Below are 25897 nucleotides of genomic sequence, written 5' to 3'. Positions count from 1 at the left end.
GAAGGGCATTGTATACTGCCCTGAGTTCCAGAATGTTGATTGGAAGGACGACTTCCAGACTTGACCATCTTCCTTGAAACTCCACCCGCTGAGTGACTGCTCCCCAACCTCTGAGGCTTATGTCTGTGGTTAGCAGAATCCAGTTGAGTTCCGAACCTCCGACCCTCGACGAGGTGAGAAGTCTGTAGCCACCACAGAAGGGAGATCCTGGCTTTCGGCGACAGACGGATCCTCTGGTGCATGTGAAGATGCGATCCGGACCATTTGTCCAACAGATCGAGCTGGAAGGGTCTTGCGTGAAACCTTCCGTATTGAAGTGCCTCGTAAGAGGCCACCATTTTCCCCAGAAGGCGTATGCACAGATGCACAGATATCCGGGTTGGCTTCAGGACATCCTGAACCATCGACTGGATTACTAATGCCTTTTCCAACGAAATGAACACCCTCTGCGACTCCGTAACCAGTATCATTCCCAGGAATGGAAGCCTCTATGTTGGCTCTAGGTGAGATTTCTGAATGTTCAGAGTCCACCCATGATCCTGGAGAAGTTTGGTTGAGAGAGCAATGCTGTGCAGCAACCTTTCCCTGGACGGTGCTTTTATCAGGAGATCGTCCAGGTATGGAATTATGTTCACTCCTGTTTTGCAGAGTAGAAACATCATCTCTGCCATCACCTTGGTAAACACCCTCGGTGCCGTGGAGAGACCAAATGGCAGGGCCTGAAACTGGTAGTGACAGTCCTGCAGTGCAAACCATAGATAAGCCTGATGAGGCGGCCAGATCGGAATATGAAGGTACACATCATTGATATCCAGAGACACTAGGAAATCCCGCTCCTCCAGACCTGAGATCACCGCTCTCAGAGACTCCATCTTGAATTTGAACACTCGTAAGTACGGGTTCAACAGCTTGTGGTTCAAAATCAGTCTTACCGAACCGTCCGGTTTCGGCACTATAAACAAGTTGGAATAGTACCCCTTGTTTAACTGATGAGGTGGAACTGGAACAGTGACGTGAGTCTGTACCAGTTTTTGGATGACATGTTGTAAAGTTATACTTGCCTGATTTGAAAAATCTGTGAGGTGGGAGCTCTTGGTAGCCCTGGGAAATAAGATTTATGACCCAGGGATCCTGGCACGAATTTGACCAGATCTGACTGAAGAATTGTAGGTGTGCTACCACCTGACAGCCCTCCAGGCATTGCGGTCCACAGTCATGCTGAAGTCTTTGATGAAGCAGAGCCTGAGCTCTGTTCCTGAGCACCTGCTGTTGCTGGTTTTCGTGGTTTACCTCTTGCGCCACTGGAGGACGTAGACGCACCTCTGGATTTGCCCTTGAACTTGGCCATCTGAAAGGACTGTAACTTGGAAGCTGAATAAGTCTTCTTAGTTGGGGGGAAGGAGGGAGGGGGGGGCTGCGGATGGAGACTTACCAGCTGTAGCTGTGGAAATCCATTTTTCTAATCCATCTCCGAACAGGGCCTCACCTGTGAATGGTAGGCCTTCCACACCTTTCCTGGAATCCGCGTCAGCAGTCCACTGGCGTAGCCACAAGCCCCTGCGTGCCGACACTGCCACAGCCGTTCGTTAAGCACTCCTATTTCCTTTATGGCTTCCACCATAAAGTTCGCAGGGTCCTGTATATGCTGCAGGAATAAGACATCCCCCCTAGATAAGGAATCCAACCCCTCAATTAGATTACCTGACCATTTAACAATTGCTTTAGTGATCCACGCACATGCAAGAGTGTGTCTTTGGGCCACCCCAGCAGCTTTGTACAATGATTTGAGTGTAGTCTCAATTTTACGATCAGCCATGTCTTTCAGGGATGCTGCACCAGGAACAGGCAATACAATTTTACGTGACAGCCTAGACACTGATGCGTCCACTATCGGTGGATTTTCCGATTTTTTCCTATCCTCCAGAGGAAAAGGAAAAGATGAGAGCAACCTTTTAGGGATCTGAAACTTCTTATCATGATTCTTCGAACAGGGTATTCAATTCCTTTGACGCAGGAGGACTTCTTTTTTACATTAAAATAAGCTTCCTCACACTCTTCTGACACCTTATCGGGAATATGCAGAACATCTCTGATAGCCTCTATTCCCTGTGACAGAGCTGCATCCCCCCCCCCCCCCCCCTCTGAGTCCACCTCTCCCTCCTCCATGTTTGACCTGTCATCGTCAGACTGCAGGATATGAGCTTGAGAGCGCTTTTGTGGACAAATGGGAGGGGACTGAGATGTGCTGTTTTGGGGACTGAGTCTCTGTTCATAAACTCATTCACAGTTTGTTTTAAGTATTGCATCTCTTTCTCATTGCGGGACAATTTTGTAGAAAGAGTTGAGATCATTCCCTTAAGAGAATTAACCCATTCCGGTTCAGCCCCGTTAGCCTGTGAACCCTGAGTATCCATTAGTGAGGAACACTCTGCGGTACAAAACACACACTCTGTGCCTGACATAATGTAATGTAATGTGACAGCACACACACACAAGAAAGGTTAAGCACAATTAACCCACAAAGAGCCCTTCAGGAAGAGAGTTGTTTGGAGCCAGCCCCCACGGCGCCCTTATCGCTAATGCCAAGCTTAGCCGGATCGCAGACCAAGTACCCTGATAGGGGACTTAGTACACCAATAATCACTCCCCCCCTGCTACCGTTGAGGTAATCTGGAGTCACACTGGAAGAGCTGCGCGTCCCTGTCCTATCAGCGTCTGTGTCCACTGCAGAGGGAAAATGGCGCTGGTGAGCTGCTGGATCCTTACGACAAAAAGTGAAGAGATAAGCAGTTGCATAGTACTGGTGCACACTGATATTTTTAAAATATAATTTAAATAAATACATTTAAATACATTTAATAGTTGTATTATATAAAAAAAAAGCCAATTGCAGGCTTTATGCTAGCGAAATATATAAATAAAAACTATCACGTACATAGAGTATAGGTGCTCACGAATAGAGATAGTGACAAGAAAATGTAAAACAAGAGAAATGTCTGCTACTTAAGTTTATTGATTATTAATGTATATATATATATATATATATATATATATATAGTGTATTAATATTGTGTATTAAACCTATTGTAAAGGTTCTTTAGCCCTTTGTAAAATTAATTTAGTACTTTAATTCATGTGTGTTTATTTGTTGTCTTAATCCATTTCACATATAAATGCCTAGGATATCCACATAACTCCAATTGAGGTCCTCTTGATACTGTGTCAATTGTTGAATTTATATGTAACAATGTGTTTATTATGTTTCTTTTTTAGCGCTCACTTGAAATAGTTGACTATTGCAACAGTGTCACTCAATGGAAACAGTTATTCTTTCCACATCATTCATATTCAACTGCCAGAGTGTGGTATAATATTGTGTCCAAATTTTCTTGTCACTTTCTCTATTCGTGAGCACCTATACTCTATGTACATGAATATTTTAATTTATATATTTCGCTAGCATAAAGCCTGCAATTGGCTTTTTTTTTTATATACTACAACTATAAAAAGTTATATTTTAAAAATATCAGTGTGCACCAGAATATGTAACCGCTTTTCTCTTCACTTTGTGTCGAATATATCTTTTGGTTGTAATAGGTAGCACCCCTGGCTACATTGAATAAGTACTAATACCAGGGTATTGATCACCAATTTGATTGGTGCCTATTAAAGTTACTTATTTATATAGTGTGCAGATTAACCACCATTTTTCTCTAGAGCTGTTGGATCCTCTCATAGTGAAGCCCCGCCTCTTCAACGGCGCGCGGTCTTCTTTTTTATACTGACTGAGGAATCTGGTGCTTAAAATGGAGAAAACCGTTTTAAGGTTGTTGTGCCAGTATGGGTACTGTGTACATTGTACCGGGACGCAGTCGTGTACTGTGTCCGGAGACGCATTCCGCCCGTGTAGAAGCCGTGCGTATTCGTACCCTCATGCCACCATAATGGCCGGCGGCTCAGTACTCACCATCTCTTCATTCTTCTGGCTTTGTTAGGGGTGGCGGCGTGCTGCGGGACTGTATGCTCGGCGTGGTGGGCTTGCAAATAGGTCCCTCAGGAGCTCAGTGTCCTGCCAGCAGGAAAACCATTAACCCTTCCAGAGGTTGGGCCGTTTTCCCCCCTAAGTCCCATGAAGCAGGCAGGCTGGTGCCAACCAATCCTGCCTGAAAAAGGAGATTAATGGTAAGAACTTACCGTTGTTAAATCTCTTTCTGCGAGGTACACTGGGCTTCACAGGGAAGTACTTCGGGTGTAGAGTTGGATCTTGATCTGAGGCACCAACAGGCTAAAAGCTTTGACTGTTCCCAGGATGCATATCGCCGCCTCCTCTATGTCCCTGCCTCCGTGCACTGGAGCTCAGTTTTGTTAACCAGTCCAATGCAGTAGCAGGTAAGAGAGACGACAACAGTTAGTCACATACACTTACAGTCTCACGACAGGAGAAGGTACAAGCGGCAAATGCCATACAAACCCAAAGAAGCTAAGTGCGTCAGGGTGGGCACCCTATGGAATCTAGTGTACCTCGCAGAAAGAGATTTACCAAAGATAAGTTCTTACCATAAATTTCCTTGTCTGCAGCGGGGTACACTGTGATTCCACAGGGAATAACATCGGGGATGTCCTAAAGCAGTTCCTCATGGGAGGGGATGCACTGTAGCGGGCACAAGAACCCGGCGTCCAAAGGAGGCATCCTGGGAAGCGGAAGTATCGAAGGCATAGAACCTTATGAACGTGTTCACTGAGGACCACGTAGCCGCCTTGCACAATTGTTCAAAGGTCGCACCATGGCTGGCCGCCCAAGAAGGTCCAACAGATCGAGTAGAATGGGCTTTGATGGTAGCAGCAGCTGGACGTCCAGCCAGTACATAAGCATGTGCAATCACCAATCTAATCCATCTGGCCAAGGGCTGCTTATTAGCAGGCGCGCCATGTTTGTGAAAACCAAACAGAACAAAGAGAGAATCAGATCTCCTAAGCGAAGCTGTTCTCTTCACATAAATAGAACCCGTACCACATCCAAAGACCGCTCTTTGGAGGTTAAACCAGAAGAGGTAAAGGCCGGAACGACGATCTCTTGGTTAAGGTGGAAAGATGACACCACCTTAGGCAGATAACCGGGGCGAGTTATAAGAACTGCATGGTCACTGTGAAAAATCAGAAAGGGTGACCGCCAGGACAAGGCACCCAAGTCTGAAACCCGTCTAGCAGAAGCAATAGCCAGCAAAAAAAGACCTTAAGTGTAAGCCACTTAAGGTCCACAGACTCAAGAGGGTCAAACGGAGACTCTTGTAGGGCATCCAGAACAACCGACAAATCCCAAGGAGCCACAGGAGGAAGATAGGGAGGTTGATTCCGTAAAACACCCTGAGTGAAAGTATGAACGTCAGGCAGAGTCGCGATTTTTCTCTGAAACCATACCGACAAGGCCGAAATGTGAACCTTGAGGGAGGCCAGACGAAGGCCTAAGTCCATGCCCTGTTGCAGAAAAGCCAAAAGTTTGGCAGTACTGAACTCGTACGCATCATAATTCTTAGCCGCACACTAGGTGAAGTAAGAATTCCAGACCCTATAATAAATCCGAGCCGAAGCCGGTTTACGGGCTTTCAACATCGTTTGAATGACCGCCTCAGAAAATCCCTTGGCCCTCAGAACTGAAGCTTCAAGAGGCACGCCATCAAAGACTGTCGGGCCAGATCCTGGTAGACACAAGGGCCCTGAACGAGGAGGTCTGGGCGTTGTGGAAGTAGAACCGGACACTATCGAGAGACCCTGCAGGTCTGAGAACCAATGCCGTCTGGGCCACTCTGGAGCGATTAGAAGTAGTAATCCTCCTTCTTGCTTGAACTTCCTTATTACCCTGGGCAGGAGTGACACTGGAGGGAACACATAGGGCAGCCGAAAGTTCCATTGTATTGCCAGGGTGTCCACGAACGCTGCTTGAGGATCCCTCGTCCTTGCTCCGAAGACCGGAATCATGTGATTGTGTTGAGACGCCATCAGGTCTACATCTGGTAGGCCCCACTTGTCCACTAGGAGTTGAAATACTTCTAAATAAAGGTCCCACTTTCCGGCATGTACGTCCTGATGACTGAGGAAGTCCGCTTCCCAGTTGAGGACCCCCGGAATGAACACTGCCGATATGGCTGGCAGATGGCGTTCCGCCCATAGAAGAATCTTTGACACTTCCATCATTGCCATGCGGCTTCGAGTGCCGCCTTGATGATTTATGTACGCCACCATGGTGGCGATGTCCGACTGTACATGAACAGGCCTGTTCTGTACCAGAGGCAGGACCAGTTTCAAATCATTGAACACTGCCCGCAACTCCAGAATGTTTATCAGGAGGAGATATTCCTCCCTGGTCCATCGACTCTGAAGAGAGTGATGCTCGAACACCGCGCCCCAACCCCGCAGACCCCCGTCGTTATAAGGACCCAGTTGGAGATCCAGAAAGGACGACCGCTGCTCAGTTGCTGGTCTTGTAGCCACCAGGTCAGTGACAGACGAACCTCCGGAGTCAAGGAGATCATGTGAGTCCTTATCTAGTGAGGCAGGCCGTCCCATTTGGAAAGGATAAACCTCTGCAGAGGGCGGGAATGAAATTGAGCGTACTCCACCATGTCAAAAGCCGACACCATGAGTCCTAGTACTTGCATTGCCAAGTGTATCGACACACGTGGGAGAGATAGAAAGCATCTTATCATGTCCTGGAGTTTCAGGACTTTCTCTGGAGACAATAACAATCGTTTGTTGTGGGTGTTCAATAACGCCCCCAGGTGAACCATGCTCTAAGCAGGGACAAGTGAGGATTTCTTCCAGTTGATGAGCCACCCGTGGGCTTGCAGGAATTGGACCGTCAGTTCCAGATGACGGAGGAGAACCTTTGGAGAGTTCGCCAGGATCAGCAAGTCGTCCAGACATGTCTGGATCCTGACACCCTGACGGCGGAGTATAGCCGTCATGACCGCCATGACCTTGGTGAAGATTTGCGGAGCCGTGGTCAGACCAAAAGGTAAGGCCTGGAATTGAAAATGGAGGTTGCCAATAGCAAACCGCAGGTATTGCTGATGGGACATGGCAATAGGTATATGCAGGTATGTCCAGGGATACCATATAGTCCATGGGCTCCAAGGTCAGAACAATAGAGCGAAGAGTTTCCATACAGAATTTGGATACCTTCATTAATTTGTTCAAAGACTTGAGGTTGAGAATGGGCCGGGAAGACCCATTCGGTTTCGGAACTAGGAACAACGTTGAATAGTACCCCCTGCCTCTCTGAGCCAGAGGCACCAGCACTATCACCCGTGTCCAGGAGGGATTGTACCACCGGATAGAGAGTGTTTGCTTTTACCGGATCCGAAGGGATGTTTGTTGGGCAAAACTGGCAAGGGGGACGTTTCTTGAAAGAGATGGCGTATCCGTGAGTGACGACTTCCATTTCCCAGGCATCTGAAGTGGTCTGTAACCATACCTGAGCAAACCGCAGAAGTCGGCCTCCCACTCTGAGGTCCCCCAGGAGTAGGCCCGCCCCGTCATGCAGCAGGCTTGTCTGTTTTGGAAGCAGACTGACGGGCAGGCCAGGAACGATTAGGTTTGGGCTTAGTGGATTTGGAAGTGCGAGCCTGTTTCGGGTACACCTGACCCTTTGCTTTACTTGGAGGTCAAAAGGAAGTACCTTTGGCATTCAGAGCCAGAGGATTAGTACTAGGCAGACAGGCAGTCTTAGCGGATGCTAAGTCAGCAAGAATCTTGTTGAGATTTTCCCCAAAAAGGATGTTTCGCTTAAAGGGGATCACTTCCAAGGTCTTTTTAGAGTCCAGATCTACAGACCAGGACCGCAACCAGAGAATCCTGCGAGCCAGAATGGACGTAGTAGACTCTTTGGCCACCAGCATCAGATGCCGCCTCCTGAATATAATGAGAGGCTGTAATAATATATGAAAGTCACTGTCTGGCATTATCAGGAAAATCAGACGGTAGTTCCGCTTCAACTTCCTGAACCCAGGCTTCAATAGCTTTTGCAGCGCAAGAAGCGGCAATAGTGGGCCTATGCACAGCTCCTGCAAGAGTGTAAATAGACTTCAAGCAACCCTCCACATGCTTATCTGTCGGTTCCTTCAGAGAGGTGATGGTAGTCACGGGCAGAGCAGATGACACCACCAGACATGCGACCTGTGAGTCCACCGGCGGTGGTGTTTCCCAATTTTTACTTATCTCTGCAGCGAGGGGAAAACGAGCTAGCATCTTCTTAGACAGGGAGAGTTTCTTACCTGGATACTCCCAGGATTCCTGACGTATGTCAACCAAATGGTGAGAATGGGGTAAAACTAATATAGTAACCTTCTGATGGTTTCTTAGAGGTATCTGGAGGTTCTGCATCATCATCAATTTGAAGAATCAGTCTGAGAGCCTCCAAGGGGTCAGAAACATCTACCTGTGTAATAGATTCCCCATCAGAAGCATCTGCATCAGTGTCTGATGGGTCAGTATATGCGCCATCTTCATCGGATGAAGTATCCGAAACATGTGTGGATTGTGAGGAGCTAATGGCCCGCTTAGAGGACCCCATGGTCCTAGGCGGGTGAGGATTAGGTTTTTGTTTAGCCAAAGACTGATTTAATTGCTGTAACTGAGTGGACAGATTATCTGTCCATGGCGAATTAACTGCAGGGACAATATGTGGCTGTAATGGCACAGGAGGTCCCACAGGGGGTGCAAGTCTCGTTACCAGCGTAATCAGTAAATTAGAAAAGGATTGGTGTGCCCCGGATGCCGCAGACTGACTGAGGGATATAGAACCGCTGGTACCTGAACTCTCAGCTGCAATGTTTTCCTCTGAGCAATCCGTGGAGTCAGCACTGCATGGTGCAGGATCAGCCATGGACCTACCGCCCTGTTTAGCAGACATTATTTTAAGTGTAACCTTAGGGCGTAATAGTACAATGAAAGCAGACAAAAAACCTGACAAAAAACGAGTTTTATGGTAAGAACTTACCTTTGTTAAAACTCTTTCTGCGAGGTACACTGGGCTCCACAAGGAATGGACAATGGGGTGTAGAGTAGGATCTTGATTCAAAGCACCAACAGGCTCAAAAGCTTTGACCTTCTTCCCAAGATGCATAGCGTCGCCTCCTATATCACCCCGCCTCCGTGCACAGGAGCTCAGTTTTGTTACCAACCCAATGCAGTAGCAAGTAAAAGAGACGACAACTGCCAGTTGCCACAAACACCACACTCTCCCGACAGGAGAAGCGTCAGCGGCTAATGCCATACCAACCCAAAGAAGTTAAGTGCGTCAGGGTGGGCGCCTTGTGGAGCCCAGTGTACCTTGCAGAAAGAGTTTTAACAAAGGTAAGTTCTTACCATAAAACTCGTTTTCTGCTGCGGGGTACACTGGGCTCCACAAGGAATGGACAATGGGGATGTCCTAAAGCAGTTCCTTATGGGAGGGGACGCACTGTAGCGGGCACAAGAACCCGGCGTCCAAAGGAAGCATCCTGGGAAGCGGCAGTATCGAAGGCATAAAACTTTATGAATGTGTTCACAGAGGACCACGTAGCCGCCTTGCACAATTGTTCAAGGATCGCACCACGTTGGGCCGCCCAAGAAGGTCCAACAGACCGAGTAGAATGGGCCTTCATGTGATCAGGAGCAGAGAGACCAGCCTTCACATAAGCATGTGCAATCACCATTCTAATCCATCTGGCCAGAGTTTGCTTGTGAGCAGGCCAGCCCCGTTTGTGAAACCCAAAACACAACAAAAAGAGAATCAGATTTCCTAATAGGAGCAGTTCTCTTCACATAGATACGGAGAGCCCGTACCACATCCAAAGACCGCTCTTTGGGAGACAGATCAGGAGAAACAAGTGCCGGAACTACAATCTCCTGAGTAAGGTGGAATGAAGAAACCACCTTAGGTAGATAGCCGAGACGAGTCCTAAGAACCGCCCGGTCACGGTGAAATATCAGATATGGGGAACTACAGGACAAGGCACCCAAATCCGACACTCTTCTAGTTGAACATATAGCCAGCAGAAACACCACCTTAAGGGAAAGCCACTTAAGGTCAGCTGAACCAAGAGGTTCAAACGGAGACTCTTGTAACGCCTCCAAAACCACCGACAAGTCCCAAGGCGCCACAGGCGGGACATAGGGAGGTTGGATACACAACACGCCCTGAGTAAAGGTATGCACATCAGGTAAGGTCGCAATTTTTCTCTGAAACCACACCGACAAGGCAGATATTTGAACCTTGAGGGAGGCCAGACGCAGGCCTAAGTCCAGGCCCTGCTGAAGAAAAGCCAATAACTTGGCTATACTAAACTTTGAAGCGTCAAAATCGTTAGATGCGCACCAAACAAAGTAAGAATGCCAGACCCTATAGTAAATCCGAACCGAAGCCGGTTTCCGGGCCCGCAACATAGTTTGAATGACTGCCTCAGAAAACCCTTTAGCCCTCAAGACGGAAGCTTCAAGAGCCACACCATCAAAGACAGCTGGGCTAGGTTCTGGTAAACACAGGGGCCCTGAATGAGGAGGTCTGGGCGTTGTGGAAGTAGAATTGGACGCTCTGACAATAGGCCTTGCAGGTCTGAGAACCAATGCCGTCTGGGCCACGCTGGAGCTATGAGAAGCAGAATTCCTTTTTCTTGCTTGAACTTCCGAATTACCCTGGGCAGGAGTGACACCGGAGGGAACGCGTACGGCAGCCGAAACCTCCACGGTACCGCCAGCGCATCCACGAATGCTGCTTGAGGATCCCTTGTCCTTGCTCCGAAGACCGTAACCTTGTGATTGTGTCGAGACGCCATCAGATCTACGTCTGGAAGGCCCCACCTTTCAACTAGGAGTTGAAATACTTCTGGATGGAGGCCCCACTCGCCGGCATGCACGTCCTGATGACTGAGAAAGTCCGCTTCCCAATTCAGGACTCCCGGAATGAATATTGCCGATATGGCCGGTAGCTGGCGTTCTGCCCACTGTAGAATCCGTGAGACTTCCTTCATTGCTAGGCGGCTTCGAGTGCCGCCTTGATGATTTATGTAAGCCACTGTGGTGGCGTTGTCCGACTGTACTTGAACAGGACGGTTCTGAATTAAATGCTGGGCTAGGTTCAATTGAAGACCGCCCGCAACTCCAGAATATTGATCGAAAGGAGCAACTCCTCCTTGGTCCACCGCCCCTGAAGGGAGTGTTGCTCCAGCACCGCGCCCCAACCTCTTAGACTGGCATCTGTCATCAACAGGACCCAGTCGGATATCCAGAACGGACGGCCCCTGCACAGTTGTTGGTCCCGGAGCCACCAGAGCAGCGAAAGACGGACCTCCGGAGTCAATGAGATCATTAGAGACCTGATCCGGTGAGGCAGGCCGTCCCATTTGGCTAGAATCAGCCTCTGGAGAGGGCGAGAGTGAAATTGAGCATACTCCACCATGTCGAATGCTGACACCATGAGGCCCAGCACCTGTATCGCCGAATGTATCGACACATTTGCGGACGAGATAGGAAGCAACGAATCCTGTCCTGAAGTTTCAGGACTTTCTCCTGAGACAGGAACAACCGCTGGTTGTGAATGTCCAATAGTGCTCCCAGATGCACCATGCTCTGAGCAGGGATCAGGGATGACTTCTTCCAGTTGATGAGCCACCCGTGGGCTTGCAGAAACCGGACCGTCACACCTAGATGACGCAGAAGAAGTTCTGGGGAATTTGCCAGGATTAACGAGTCGTTCAAATAAGGCAGTATCCTGACTCCTTGACGGCGGAGTACCACTGTCATCACTGCCATGACTTTTGTAAAGACTCGCGGAGCCATTGTTAAACAAAAAAATAACGCCCGAAACCGGTAATGGCAGTTGCCAATCACAAATCTCAGGTATTGCTGATGAGACACTGCTATAGGAATATGCAGGTAAGCATCCTTGTATATCCAGGGAGACCATGAAGTCCCCAAGTTCCAAGGCCAGAACTATAGAGCGAAGGGTTTCCATCCGGAACCTGGAAACCTTCACAAACCTATTCAATGCCTTGAGGTTGAGAATGGGCCGAGAGGACCCATTCGGTTTCGGGACTAGAAACAACGGAGAATAGTACCCCCGGCCCCTCTGCAAAAGAGGCACCTGTACTACGACTCCTGTATCCAGGAGGGTCTGTACCACCGAATGTAGAGTGTTTGCGTTTGTCTTGTCCAACGGGACATCTGTCTGACAAAATCGATGAGGGGGTCGGTTTTTGAAGGCTATGGCGTAACCTCGCGTGACGACTTCCCATACCCAGGCATCTGAAGGGGTCTTCAACCATTCCTGGGTATACCCTAGAAGCCGCCCCCCCACCCTGGGATCCCCCAGAGGGAGGCCCGCCCCGTCATGCGGCAGGCTTATCTTTCTTGGAAGCTGGCTGACGGGCCGCCCAGGCTCTTTTGGGCTTAGGCTTACCAGGTTTGGAAGTGCGGGCCTGCTTGTTGTACGCCTGACCTTTTGCTTTTCCTGAAGGATGAAAGGGGCGAAAGGAAGTGCCTTTAGCCTTCGACACAGAAGGAGCAGTACTTGGTAGACAGGCAGTTTTGGCAGTAGCCAAGTCAGCCACAATCTTATTTAAATCCTCCCCAAACAGAATACCTCCCTTAAAAGGGAGTACCTCCAGGATTTTTCTAGAGTCCAGATCCACAGACAAGGATCTCAGCCACAATATCCGGCGAGCCAGGACTGACGTAGTAGAGGCCTTGGCTGCCAGGATACCGGCATCAGAAGCCGCCTCTTTAATATAACGAGAAGCTGTGACAATATAAGACAGGCATTGTCTAGCATGGTCAGAGGAGATTTCAGCATCTAACTCCAAGGCCAATGCTTCAATGGCCTCTGCAGCCCAAGTAGCTGCAATAGTGGGCCTTTGTGCAGCACCCGTGAGGGTGTAAATCGCTTTCAGACAACCCTCCACACGTTTATCCGTAGGCTCTTTTAGAGACGTGACGGTGGTGACCGGTAGATCTGAGGAAACCACCATCCTAGCCACATGTGAGTCCACTGGAGGAGGCGTTTCCCAATTCTTAGACAGCTCCAGCGCGAGGGGATAGCGAGCCAGCATCTTCTTTTGAGGCACAAACTTCGTACCCGGGTTTTCCCAGGGTGCCTGACGTATATCAATTAGGTGGTCAGAGTGAGGTAAAACTTGTTTAATCACATTCTGACGCTTTAACCTATCTGGTTTCTTAGGAAAAACGGATGGCTCGGGATCATCCGTAATCTGTAAAATTAACTTAATAGCCTCCAAAAGATCAGGAACATCCACATGTGAACCACCCTCCCCATCAGCCGTATCTGAGTCAGAACCTGTGGGGTCAGTGTAAGTGCCGTCTTCATCCGACGAGGTGTCAGTGACAGCAGTGGATTGTGAGGAGACAAGCGCTCGCTTAGAGGACCCCTTGGACGTAGGCGAGCGAAGGTCAGACTTTTTAGTAGTCAGGGACTGGTTCAACTTCTTTATTTGAGCAGATAAATCGTCCGCCCACGGCGGGTTAGCTGCAGGGACCACAAACGGTTGCACCGGCATTGGGGGTCCCATAGGGGGTGTTAGTTTATAAACAAGCGTATGCAGAAGCATGGAAATAGCGGCCCACGGCGGGTCATTATTTGCCCCCGTTGCCACCGTCCCACTGGGGGGCAAGGAGCCTTCAGAACCAGAGCCCAAAGCTGCTATATTCTCCTCATAGGTATTTGCGGCTTCAGCAACACCAGCAGTGTGTTCAGCCCCAAAACCGTTACCCTCAGAAGCATACATGATATAACTTGCAGTATCAGATAACACAGTACAATTGGCAGCAGCACTATATCCCTAAACCCAAACCCCTGCGCAGTGTAGTCAGCACCAGCAGAGATAAAGGAGAGATATGGTGACTAAATCACAGAGAAAAATACGTAATACAGTATATCTTTGTGAAAATCCTATATTAGATAAAACCTGACGCACCAAGCCCCCTCAGGTTATAGAATATAGGGATAGCAGGTTGAGTGAAAGACACGAAATGGACACTCAGCTATCAAATGCACACACAAATAGTCACAGTTTGCACAATGCAGAGGTTATTACCAACAATAATACTGCACTGGACTAGCTTACACAGCTATATAACAATAGATATAACAGTACACAGTAAGAACTGGATGTATATCACAGGGTAATTGTACTAGGAAACCCTGACAAAGTGCACTCTTTCTTAACTAACACTGGCTAAAAAAGGCAGGTAGAATACTTAAGTGTCATGTAAAGTCACAGCACTGACAACCAGGCGGCTTTACATAGGAGGATTTGCCCAAGCATTCCCAGGAACAGTGAGCTGAGGGATAATAGCGCCGCAGACACTGCCAGGGAGTGAGGGAGAGACAGATATGCAGCTCCAGGGTGGGAACATTTGCGGGAAATGGCGCCCTGGGGCTGGGGGAGGGGCTTCAGGTCCAAGCTCTATCCCCCTGCTGGCAAAACCACCGGGTACTGCGGGTTCTAATAAAAAGGTTTATAGAGAAAACCTGACCTGTCCCATGCCCTGGTGATCTAGTGGGATCGCCTGTACTGCCACAGTGTCCACCACCAGCGCGTGCAGCCCGCCTCCCACTGACCGCGCCGGATCGCGATAAAGACCGGGTCCCGCAAGCGGGACCCACTTACCACCTCCCGAAGCGCGGCCATGCGATCCCAGAGAGCCCCCGTCGTGTGTGCCTGACAAGAAGAAAACCGGAGCCTCCTGCTGTAGTTTCCCGGCAACCAGGGCTCGGGAGTGTACAGCGCAGCTGGGGGAGAGATGGAGCTGCAGCAGGCAATGTCTACTGACATCCAGCACAATCTGTGCCTCTGCTGCAGCCCTTGTATTCTTCTTTTTTCCTCAGAAAAAGCTTTTTCTGGAGCTGCTGTGAGCAGCTCTTCCTGTTACATGCTTGCACTGCAGGCACCAACTTACAAACTGAGCTCCAGTGCCTGGAGGCGGGGATATAGAGGAGGCGGCACTATGCATCCTGGGAACAGTCAAAGCTTTTAGCCTGTTGGTGCCTCGGATCAAGATCCAACTCTACACCCCGATTTAATTCCCTGTGGAATCACAGTGTACCCCGCTGCAGAAATAACAAACAGATAAAATAAATGCAAAAAACTCTTCAGGAGCTTCCATAAGCGTTACCGGCTCTTCGAGCACATTTGCTAAACTGAGTCTGGTAGGAGAGGCATAGAGGGAGGAGCCAGCCCACACTATCAAATTCTTAAAGTGCCCATGGCTCCTAGTGGACCCGTTTATACCCCATGGTACTAATGTGGACCCCAGCATCCTCTAGGACGTAAGATAAATAGTTATACTGTACCTCAAACGACTCACAAGCATAAAACAGCAATGTCAGAGGAGAAAGGCTCTTTCAGCAGGATGCAGTCAAAAAGTCGGCGGTCGGGTCCTGGTGTTTAGGAGACCGATTCCGGAATCCCGACAGCAGGTATTTTGCAGACAGCCAGCATCCCAACACTCGCCCCTAATTCCCACTTGGTTGGTGGGTCCATACTACCAACCAAGTGGGAATAGAACCTGTGGTGAGCGCAGTAAGCCTGTAAGGGGACTTGCGGCCTAGCTGCCGGTATTCATGCAGACATGATGCTGCTGTCGGTATCCTGATGACCGGTATCCTGTGTGCCGGTATATCATACCGGACCCATTTCAGAAGCCTCACATTTGCACATCACCTATGCACGAACAGGATGCAAATAACCAACACCATGCATTAAAACCATGAGCAGTGTGCTCACTATTTTTAACACTCCATTTATAATGTCATCCTTGCTTACCTCCAGGTAGAATCTGCACAAAAGTGCAGTAAAATATAACTGTCAGTGTTGGCATGTATTTTATGCTTTCCTTATCAAGAGGGATCACTGTATTGCTTTATACAATGCTTTAAGCGCCTTGAGTCCTGTTGGAGAAAGAGCACTATATAAATAAAAATAAGAATTTACTCACCGGTAATTCTATTTCTCGTAGTCCGTAGTGGATGCTGGGACTCCGTAAGGACCATGGGGAATAGCGGCTCCGCAGGAGACTGGGCACAACTAAAAGAAAGCTTTTGGTCTAACTGGTGTGCACTGGCTCCTCCCTCTATGACCCTCCTCCAGACTTCAGTTAGGATACTGTGCCCGGAAGAGCTGACACAATAAGGAAGGATTTTGAATCCCGGGTAAGACTCATACCAGCCACACCAATCACACCGTATAACTCGTGATACAATACCCAGTTAACAGTATGACAACAACTGAGCCTCTCAACAGATGGCTCAACAATAACCCTTTAGTTAAACAATAACCATATACAAGTATTGCAGACAATCCGCACTTGGGATGGGCGCCCAGCATCCACTACGGACTACGAGAAATAGAATTACCGGTGAGTAAATTCTTATTTTCTCTGACGTCCTAAGTGGATGCTGGGACTCCGTAAGGACCATGGGGATTATACCAAAGCTCCCAAACGGGCGGGAGAGTGCGGATGACTCTGCAGCACCGAATGGGCAAACTCTAGGTCCTCCTCAGCCAGGGTGTCAAACTTGTAGAATTTAGCAAATGTGTTTGACCCCGACCAAGTAGCTGCTCGGCAAAGTTGTAGAGCCGAGACCCCTCGGGCAGCCGCCCAAGAAGAGCCCACCTTCCTCGTGGAATGGGCTTTCACTGATTTAGGATGCGGCAGTCCAGCCGCAGAATGTGCAAGCTGAATCGTACTACAGATCCAGCGAGCAATAGTCTGCTTTGAAGCAGGTGCACCCAACTTGTGGGGCACATACAGGATAAATAGCGAGTCAGTCTTTCTGACTCCAGCTGTCCTGTAAACATAAATTTTCAGGGTCCTGACTACGTCCAATAACTTGGAAGCCTCCAAGTCTTTAGTAGCCGCAGGCACCACGATAGGTTGGTTCAGATGAAAGGCTGATACCACCTTAGGGAGAAATTGGGGACGAGTCCTCAATTCTGCCCTATCCATATGGAAAATCAGATAAGGGCTTTTACATGACAAAGCCGCCAATTCTGATACACGCCTGGCCGAAGCCAAGGCCAACAACATGACCACTTTCCACGCGAGATATTTCAATTCCACGGTTTTAAGTGGCTCAAACCAATGTGACTTTAGGAAATCCAACACCACGTTGAGATCCCAAGGTGCCACTGGAGGCACAAAAGGGGGCTGAATATGCAGCACTCCTTTAACAAAAGTCTGAACTTCAGGTAATGAAGCCAGTTCTCTCTGGAAGAAAATCGATAGAGCCGAAATCTGGACCTTAATGGAACCCAATTTGAGGCCCATAGTCACCCCTGACTGTAGGAAGTGCAGAAAACGGCCCAGCTGAAATTCCTCCGTTGGGGCCTTCCTGGCCTCACACCACGCAACATATTTTCGCCAAATGCGGTGATAATGGTTTGCGGTCACTTCTTTCCTAGCTTTAATCAGCGTAGGAATGACTTCCTCCGGAATGCCCTTTTCCTTCAGGATCCGGTGTTCAACCGCCATGCCGTCAAACGCAGCCGCGGTAAGTCTTGGAACAGACAGGGCCCCTACTGCAGCAGGTCCTGTCTGAGCGGCAGAGGCCATGGGTCCTCTGAGATAATTTCTTGAAGTTCCGGGAACCAAGCTCTTCTTGGCCAATCCGGAACAATGAGTATAGTTCTTACTCCTCTTCTCCTTATTATCCTCAGTACCTTTGGTATGAGAGGAAGAGGAGGGAACACATAAACCGACCGGTACACCCACGGTGTCACTAGAGCGTCCACAGCTATCGCCTGAGGGTCTCTTGACCTGGCGCAATATCTTTCTAGCTTTTTGTTTAGGCGGGACGCCATCATGTCCACCTGTGGCCTTTCCCAACGGTTTACAATCAGTTGGAAGACTTCTGGATGAAGTCCCCACTCTCCCGGGTGGAGGTCGTGCCTGCTGAGGAAGTCTGCTTCCCAGTTGTCCACTCCCGGAATGAACACTGCTGACAGTGCTAACACGTGATTTTCCGCCCATCGGAGAATCCTTGTGGCTTCTGCCATCGCCGTCCTGCTTCTCGTGCCGCCCTGTCGGTTTACATGGGCGACTGCCGTGATGTTGTCTGACTGGATCAGTACCGGCTGGTTTTGAAGCAGGGGTTTTGCCTGACTTAGGGCATTGAAAATGGTCCTCAGTTCCAGAATATTTATGTGTAGGGAAGTCTCCTGACTTGACCATAGTCCTTGGAAGTTTCTTCCCTGTGTGACTGCCCCCCAGCCTCGAAGGCTGGCATCCGTGGTCACCAGGACCCAGTCCTGTATGCCGAATCTGCGGCCCTCTTGAAGATGAGCACTTTGCAGCCACCACAGCAGAGACACCCTGGTCCTTGGAGACAGGGTTATCAGCCGATGCATCTGAAGATGCGATCCGGACCACTTGTCCAACAGGTCCCACTGAAAGGTTCTTGCATGGAACCTGCCGAATGGAATTGCTTCGTAGGAAGCTACCATCTTTCCCAGGATCCGCGTGCAGTGATGCACCGACACCTGTTTTGGTTTTAGGAGGCCTCTGACTAGAGATGACAGCTCCTTGGCCTTCTCCTCCGGGAGAAACACTTTTTTCTGTTCTGTGTCCAGAACCATCCCCAGGAACAGTTGACGTGTCGTAGGGACCAGCTGTGACTTTGGAATATTTAGAATCCAGCCGTGCTGTTGTAGCACCTTCCGAGATAGTGCTACCCCGACCAACAACTGCTCCCTGGACCTCGCCTTTATCAGGAGATCGTCCAAGTACGGGATAATTAAAACTCCCTTCTTTCGAAGGAGTATCATCATTTCGGCCATTACCTTGGTAAAGACCCTCGGAGCCGTGGATAGACCAAACGGCAACGTCTGGAATTGGTAATGACAATCCTGTACCACAAATCTGAGGTACTCCTGGTGAGGATGGTAAATGGGGACATGCAGGTAAGCATCCTTGATGTCCAGTGATACCATGTAATCCCCCTCGTCCATCTTGAACTTGAATTTTTTTATATATGTGTTCAAGGATTTCAAATTTAAAATGGGTCTCACCGAACCGTCCGGTTTCGGTACCACAAACATTGTGGAATAGTAACCCCGTCCTTGTTGAAGTAGGGGCACCTTGACTATCACCTGCTGGGAATACAGCTTGTGAATTGCCTCTAGCACTGCCTCCCTGCCTGAGGGAGTTGTTGGCAAGGCAGATTTGAGGAAACGGCGGGGGGGAGACGTCTCGAATTCCAGCTTGTACCCCTGAGATACTACTTGAAGGATCCAGGGATCCACCCGTGAGCGAGCCCACTGAGTGCTGAAGTTTTTGAGACGGGCCCCCACCGTACCTGGCTCCGCCTGTGGAGCCCCAGCGTCATGCGGTGGACTTGGAGGAAGCGGGGGAGGACTCTTGCTCCTGGGAACTGGTTGTATGCTGCAGCTTTTTCCCTCTAGCTCTGCCTCTGGGCAGAAAGGATGCGCCTTTAACCCGCTTGCCCTTATGGGGCCGAAAGGACTGTATCTGATAATACGGTGCTTTCTTTGGCTGTGAGGGAACATGGGGTAAAAATGCAGACTTCCCAGCTGTTGCTGTGGAAACGAGGTCCGAGAGACCATCCCCGAACAACTCCTCACCCTTATAAGGCAAAACTTCCATGTGCCTTTTAGAATCTGCATCACCTGTCCACTGCCGAGTCCATAACCCTCTCCTGGCAGAAATGGACATTGCACTTATTTTAGATGCCAGCCGGCAAATATCCCTCTGTGCATCTCTCATGTATAAGACTGCGCCTTTAATATGCTCTACGGTTAGCAATATAGTGTCCCTGTCTAGGGTATCAATATTTTCCGACAGGGAATCTGACCACGCAGCTGCAGCACTGCACATCCATGCTGAAGCAATAGCTGGTCTCAGTATAATACCTGTGTGTGTATATACAGACTTCAGGATAGCCTCCTGCTTTCTATCAGCAGGTTCCTTTAGGGCGGCCGTATCCGGAGACGGTAGTGCCACCTTCTTTGACAACCGTGTGAGCGCTTTATCCACCCTAGGGGATGTTTCCCAACGTGACCTATCCTCTGGCGGGAAAGGGTACGTCATTAGTAACCTTTTAGAAATTACCAGTTTCTTATCGGGTGATAAAGCTGAATTTTTAATCTTATATAATATCCTTTAAGAGGTCTAAGAACACTGTACGCTATCTACGTAAGAAGTACCGTAAGGGTACGCAAGTTGCGTAGCGATCGCTCAGCCGTAGTTGAGACGCTCAAGCGTCACGTTCGCTTACGGCTTAGTGATCACAGGCAGGCACGCTATTGGCTGCCGACTAACGTAATGATTAGCTATAGCGTAGCGGACGCTCGGGACCACGAGGAGATCACCAGCGATGCAGACGCTCACAACGTTAAACCTTTATATCTATACCTTCAGCAATGAAATACACAGTAAACCTTAGTGTGGAGACAATGTGTAAGTGCAACCTTGTGTAACCTGATTACCTACAAAGCTGCTTGAGCGTCACCGACGCTCAGAGAATACTTAACACTATAAAGAATACACAGATACCTGGCTTAGGGTCCGAAACCTATTATATGTATTATGACTATTACTTGCAAAAAGAATCACAGTACAAAGCATACACTACAGTATAACATAAACCAACTAACCAGATAACTGCACAGGAAATATAATACAATACAATATACTTAAAGGAATATACGAGAGAGAGAGAAGAGAGAGAGAGAGAGAGAAGAGAGAGAGAGAAGACGGCTCACAGTAAGACAATATGATTACGGAGAAAACTTACGCACAAGGGGAAACGATCGCAAGCGCCTCTGGACATCCAGCTTCCCGATTATCAGCAATGAGAACCGTTTGAAGAGAAGTGTAAGCTGGATGCCACAGGCCCGTCTTTTATGCTCCACACACAATGCAATCTAATGGTCCCTACAATCTTATCGTCCATTGGACACAGGAATTCGGCTTCGCATTATAACAAAAGGTCATAGGTTGTTTCATACAGGTGGGCTGTGACTGTTTCCAACTGTTCAGGTGGGTGGGAAACTAGGTTTCCCGCCGCATGATTAAGTAAGAACAAATAATAGTAAATGAACATAAACTTCTTATGTTCATAACTATTCGCACGAGCGATTGATCCGCTCCAAACCAACACCGGAATATTGCTATTTAAATACTCTTCCGATGGGTACCAAACACTGCCGTATGACTCCTGTTAGACCCTTCGTACAATGCAAAGAGGGATTCCTCCGTTCAGGGTCATTCTATATTAACCAAACTTTCAGAATCTATCAAAGGGACCATGATCTATAAACTACATTAATTGTGAAAATATGTAACGATTGGGTCGCACGCTACGACTACATACTCTTTACCGTAAATACGCATACCGAGTGCGAGCGGGTGCACGCAACAACGGGTATGCGCTATCACGGGAAAGCGCACGCATGCGCAGCGTGGACCAGTGTGAGGTGCAAATATGGCAGCGTGTATAGGGATATTTTTCTGACTTTGACAGTCCACCCTTTGGCAGTCAATAATAACTGCCACCTTCTAAAACATTTCAAAAGGAGAAAAATATATGTCAGGGGTTAATTCATTTCCATGGTTGGGTAGGGGAGGAGAGAGGAGTAGGTGTGAGGAGGGTATGACCTAGTGAGATAGCAGAAGCATGTGTGTATGAGTCCATGTTTGGGGGGTCATGTATCATCGTGCCGTACGTGTTGTAAATCAAGCTTCGAGGTATTGCGAAGTATACATTTGAATTCCTTCTCATCCCGTATTAAGGATCTGTGGATGGGCTGTCAAACTCTACCGAGCTCATTTCGGCTTTCAGTTGTAACAAAATGGGGAAGCACATTTTAGTTGATGATACATGAATAGGGGAGGTATGTGGTTGCTGATATCTGTGCCTGTATTCCCTATCGACTATGTGTGTCATTACCTGAGGGTTGTAGAGATGAAGATAAAGAACACTTATGGAAAATGCAGTGGTATTCTATGTCAGGTTAATGTACATCTGTCGGTCGAAGTTTTGTTCGGTATCAGTTGAAAGTCGTCTTCTTTGCGCTGTTTTGCTCATTAGGCGTGAGCAATAAGCTTTGTCAATGCCATCAGATTTACAAAAAATGTTGGGCTAGCGTAAGTTTAAGAATTCTAGGGAAACTGGGGATCCATGGCAAAGTTCATCAAATGTCCGTTTCTCAAGTGGTCAAAACTTCTTCTTTGGTCAATCCGTTGTCTGTATAGCGTCTCGTCAACTTCCTCGTCCAAGGGGGTCTTTTTATCTTGGAGAAAAGCAGAAAAACAGGTGAAAGAAACGGACCGTATAATCGCATTTTCATCACCTCATTGTTTCTATCGTTGGGTCGTAAATCAAATCCAGGTTAATTACAGTTTCCTCACTCCTCAAACTCATCACTCTGGTACTTTGTTTGCACCTCATTAAAGCCTGCCCGCATCTAAATATCAATCCAATCGATATAACGACACCTAAGATACATAGGAGAAACTTCCCAACATCCATTATGACTCCTTGAGCCCAGTCTCCTAAACCAGAGAACCAATTTCGCGGGTTCAACCATGACACCCAACCAGTCAGCTCATTACCCACAGCAGCAAGAGTGAGATTGTGTTTTCGGCGAAATTCCCACTTTAATTGGAGAATATCGTCCATCTTTTGGTCTATGACCTCTACCGGATCCTCGGTGCTATTCGTGATATACGTGCAACACTTCACGCCGTACTGTGTTGCCAATGTAACACAATATCCGCCTGTCACTGCTGTGAGGTAATTAAGAACCATTCTATGCTGTACCAGTTCTGTTTTATAGGCTTGAAGTTCTCTTCCAGTGTATCTAAACGTGTCATCATACATTTCAGTGATATTATCTAACAAATTGGCGAGTGCGGAAATGTATCTATAATTCATCACTCCTCGAGCGGTGCGAGTGAAATCTAACGCCACCAGAACCTGAATCCCGGTGGATTCATGGATCAGATCAGAGGCCGGATGCTCTAACCTTTCTGACAGTTGTCTTTTAACAAGGTGCTCGTAATGAGTGTGAGTATAAGGAGCTTGGGCACCACGGTGTATGTCTTTCATTTTGTCATGTGTTACAGTCATCACTTCAGGCAATACTTTTCCAATATAACACAATCCTTCAGAGTTTGGGGCAAGCCACTTGTACGCCTTTCTCCCGCATATGAAATATGCCTCATCGGGGAGAACATATGGGACGGAGAAGGACATTACCATATTACACACCTTCCAGGTGAAATCTCCTAACCCTAATTCTTCCATCTGCTTAATACACGTATCAGGTTGTACGATATGTGCACAGTATCCTGGTGATACTTCTCCAACTCTAGTAATCCTATTTCCTAAGGTATATCTATACCTGAAAGATTTTCCTCTACTGGCTATGTGGCGTACAAGCTCTGTATCTGTAGGCATTCTATCTGCTCTATGTGAAAAGGTCATGGTGTGGTCACTCCATGACACTTCCCAATTTCCCAGCTTTCTGGGATTGGAGATGTTGAAACATAACAGGGACCTATCCACATGGTATTGGTGGAGCTTCAAACTAGGAGGGCTGGAGATATTAAACCTCCTGTCCACCGGTCTCCCACCCTTTAGCTCAAGTACCTCCCCTATTGTTAAAGGAAATGGTACTAGCCCTGATTTGCTATGACCCTGAGGTACTTGAGAGCATACCCAACAATCTGTTTTATTTAACACGCTACCCACTAAGGAGTGATAGTCACTCAATGGATGCTGGTCCATATGGTTATTAAAACTGGATTGGCATTATTGTTACAGAGCCTACAGATACGGTCTTTCTTCTTAAACTAACAATCCTTCAAAATGTTTACAAATAACAAGGTTGTTAGATCGTGCCCGGTACTCGCCTTTGCTTGGTGATTGGGTTGCTATTGGAAATTTACACCTCCGTCTCAGTCATTAGAACCTTTCTGGATCCTTCCTCGACCTCACTGGTACTCTCACCGAAACAGACTGCTCTGGTCAACATCAGGGTCGACAGGAAAATCCATATCACAGTCTCTTGGGGCAAGTCCATCTTACAGGAGGAGAAAAGAAGAAATTTGTAAAGGGGGGTATAAGAAAATCAGTTTGAGGGGGAGAGAACTTGTTACGATAATAAGTTCTCTCGTCTTGTTGTTCTTCTTGTTCTGCTGTCCTCTCGAAGGTGCTGTCTCTCAGTCTTCAAAATGAACATTCTGGTGATGCAATATTCCTTCCTAAGCAGCGATCTTTCTGTAAGGAGCAAAAATCTGGCATTACCATTGGTCCAACTGAGGGGTGCCATACCATCTTCAAACCATGAAAACATGAGTGAGAAGAGAGAGAAAATAAAAAACAAAAGAGACAGAGAACAATTCATGTGCATATATACATTACATAATTCGACAATAACCATCAATAAGAGAAGAGAAACAAAGCATTTTTAAACATTGTCAACATTAAGAAAACATTGTTAGCATTAGAAAAACATTGTCAGACTTATTAGGCTGTCATATCTACGTGTCTAATGGTCTCCTTGAGCAGTCCCTCCCCACCAGCACCTGCATTATTCCACTGTCTGTATCTGGCCAGAAATACATTGTGGCGGAGGTCATGCTGGGGTTTGGTAGACTTCTGCAAGGACCAAGTGGATATGCAATGTGTGAATTCTTACCAATACTCGTCAGAGATGGGGATAGAGAGAGAGAGAAAAAAAAAAAAACATTTTTCTTCACAAATACATTTACAACGTTTCACCTGGTCATTCCTGTGTCTTCAGTGAATGGCCTCCCATTTTATTAACCGTTACCTCAGGCTTACCTCCAGTCTTAATGATCACCTTTCTTGACTACTTACCATGGGTGTGGCTCAAAATCCTCACTATATGATCCTTGATTATAATGGTGTGTGTTGTAATTTTGCTCATTTCTTGGTCTAGGGGGTCTAACTTTATGTGAGTTATTACAGTTGCTGGCGTAATGCCCTTCTCTTCTACAATGGTAACAAACCCTTGGCTTTCTCCAAGTGTCAGTGAACTGGGGTCTTGGCTGATTTGATGCCTCTTCAAACGCTTGGATGCTCATCACCCTCAACCGCTTTCCCTGTATCTCCCTGCTTCTTTGGGTATTATGGTTATGTTGTTGTCTAGGGGGTGCATATATCTTGTGTGTGCTTCGAGGCCTGCAATCTCTTGCATAATGACCTTCCTCCTGGCAGTTATAACACCTAGTCACCTTTGACTTACCCACAGGGACCTGAGGCTCCTTTGCTTCCCCGTGCTTGCTGATGTTCTGCTCATGATTAATGATGGCCTCTCTTAATGCGGCCACCGAGATATCTTTCCAATCTGGGTTGGTGGTCTGTACCCTTGTTCTTAATTCATCATTTAAACCATTTATTAATGCTTTACCCACTATTCCTTTATATTGTGCATTTGTCTTGATGTCTGTGATCCCAGTGTTTCTAGCCATTATTTGCAGTGTTCGATTGAAATAATGAGAAATACTTTCCCCTTCCCTTTGTCTTATGGAGAAGATTATGTTCCACTCGCCAATGGTTGGAAAATATACTTCTAACTGTTGGTTGATCTGCTTAATACATTCCTGATTGTGTTCCTCCGTACAAGGTGCCTCCGTGTCTAATTTACAATCAGCAATAAATTTCGCAGGGTCAACACTGGAGGGCAAACATACCCTCAGCACTGTCCGCCAATCTTTGTTGGTGGGTTCTGTGGAGTTTCCTAGTTCTTTAACAAATCTCTGACATGCTGCTAGATTTTTCCTAGGATCAGGAAATTCAGACATAATTGATCTCAATTCGGTCCGGGACCAGAGACAGCGCATTGTACTGTCCTTGACG

This window comes from Pseudophryne corroboree, chromosome 1 (genome assembly GCF_028390025.1).
Source record: "Pseudophryne corroboree isolate aPseCor3 chromosome 1, aPseCor3.hap2, whole genome shotgun sequence".
NCBI classification, from domain to species: Eukaryota; Metazoa; Chordata; class Amphibia; order Anura; family Myobatrachidae; genus Pseudophryne; species Pseudophryne corroboree.
The sequence above is the reverse complement of the archived record's forward strand: the minus strand, read 5'-3'. Positions refer to the sequence as shown.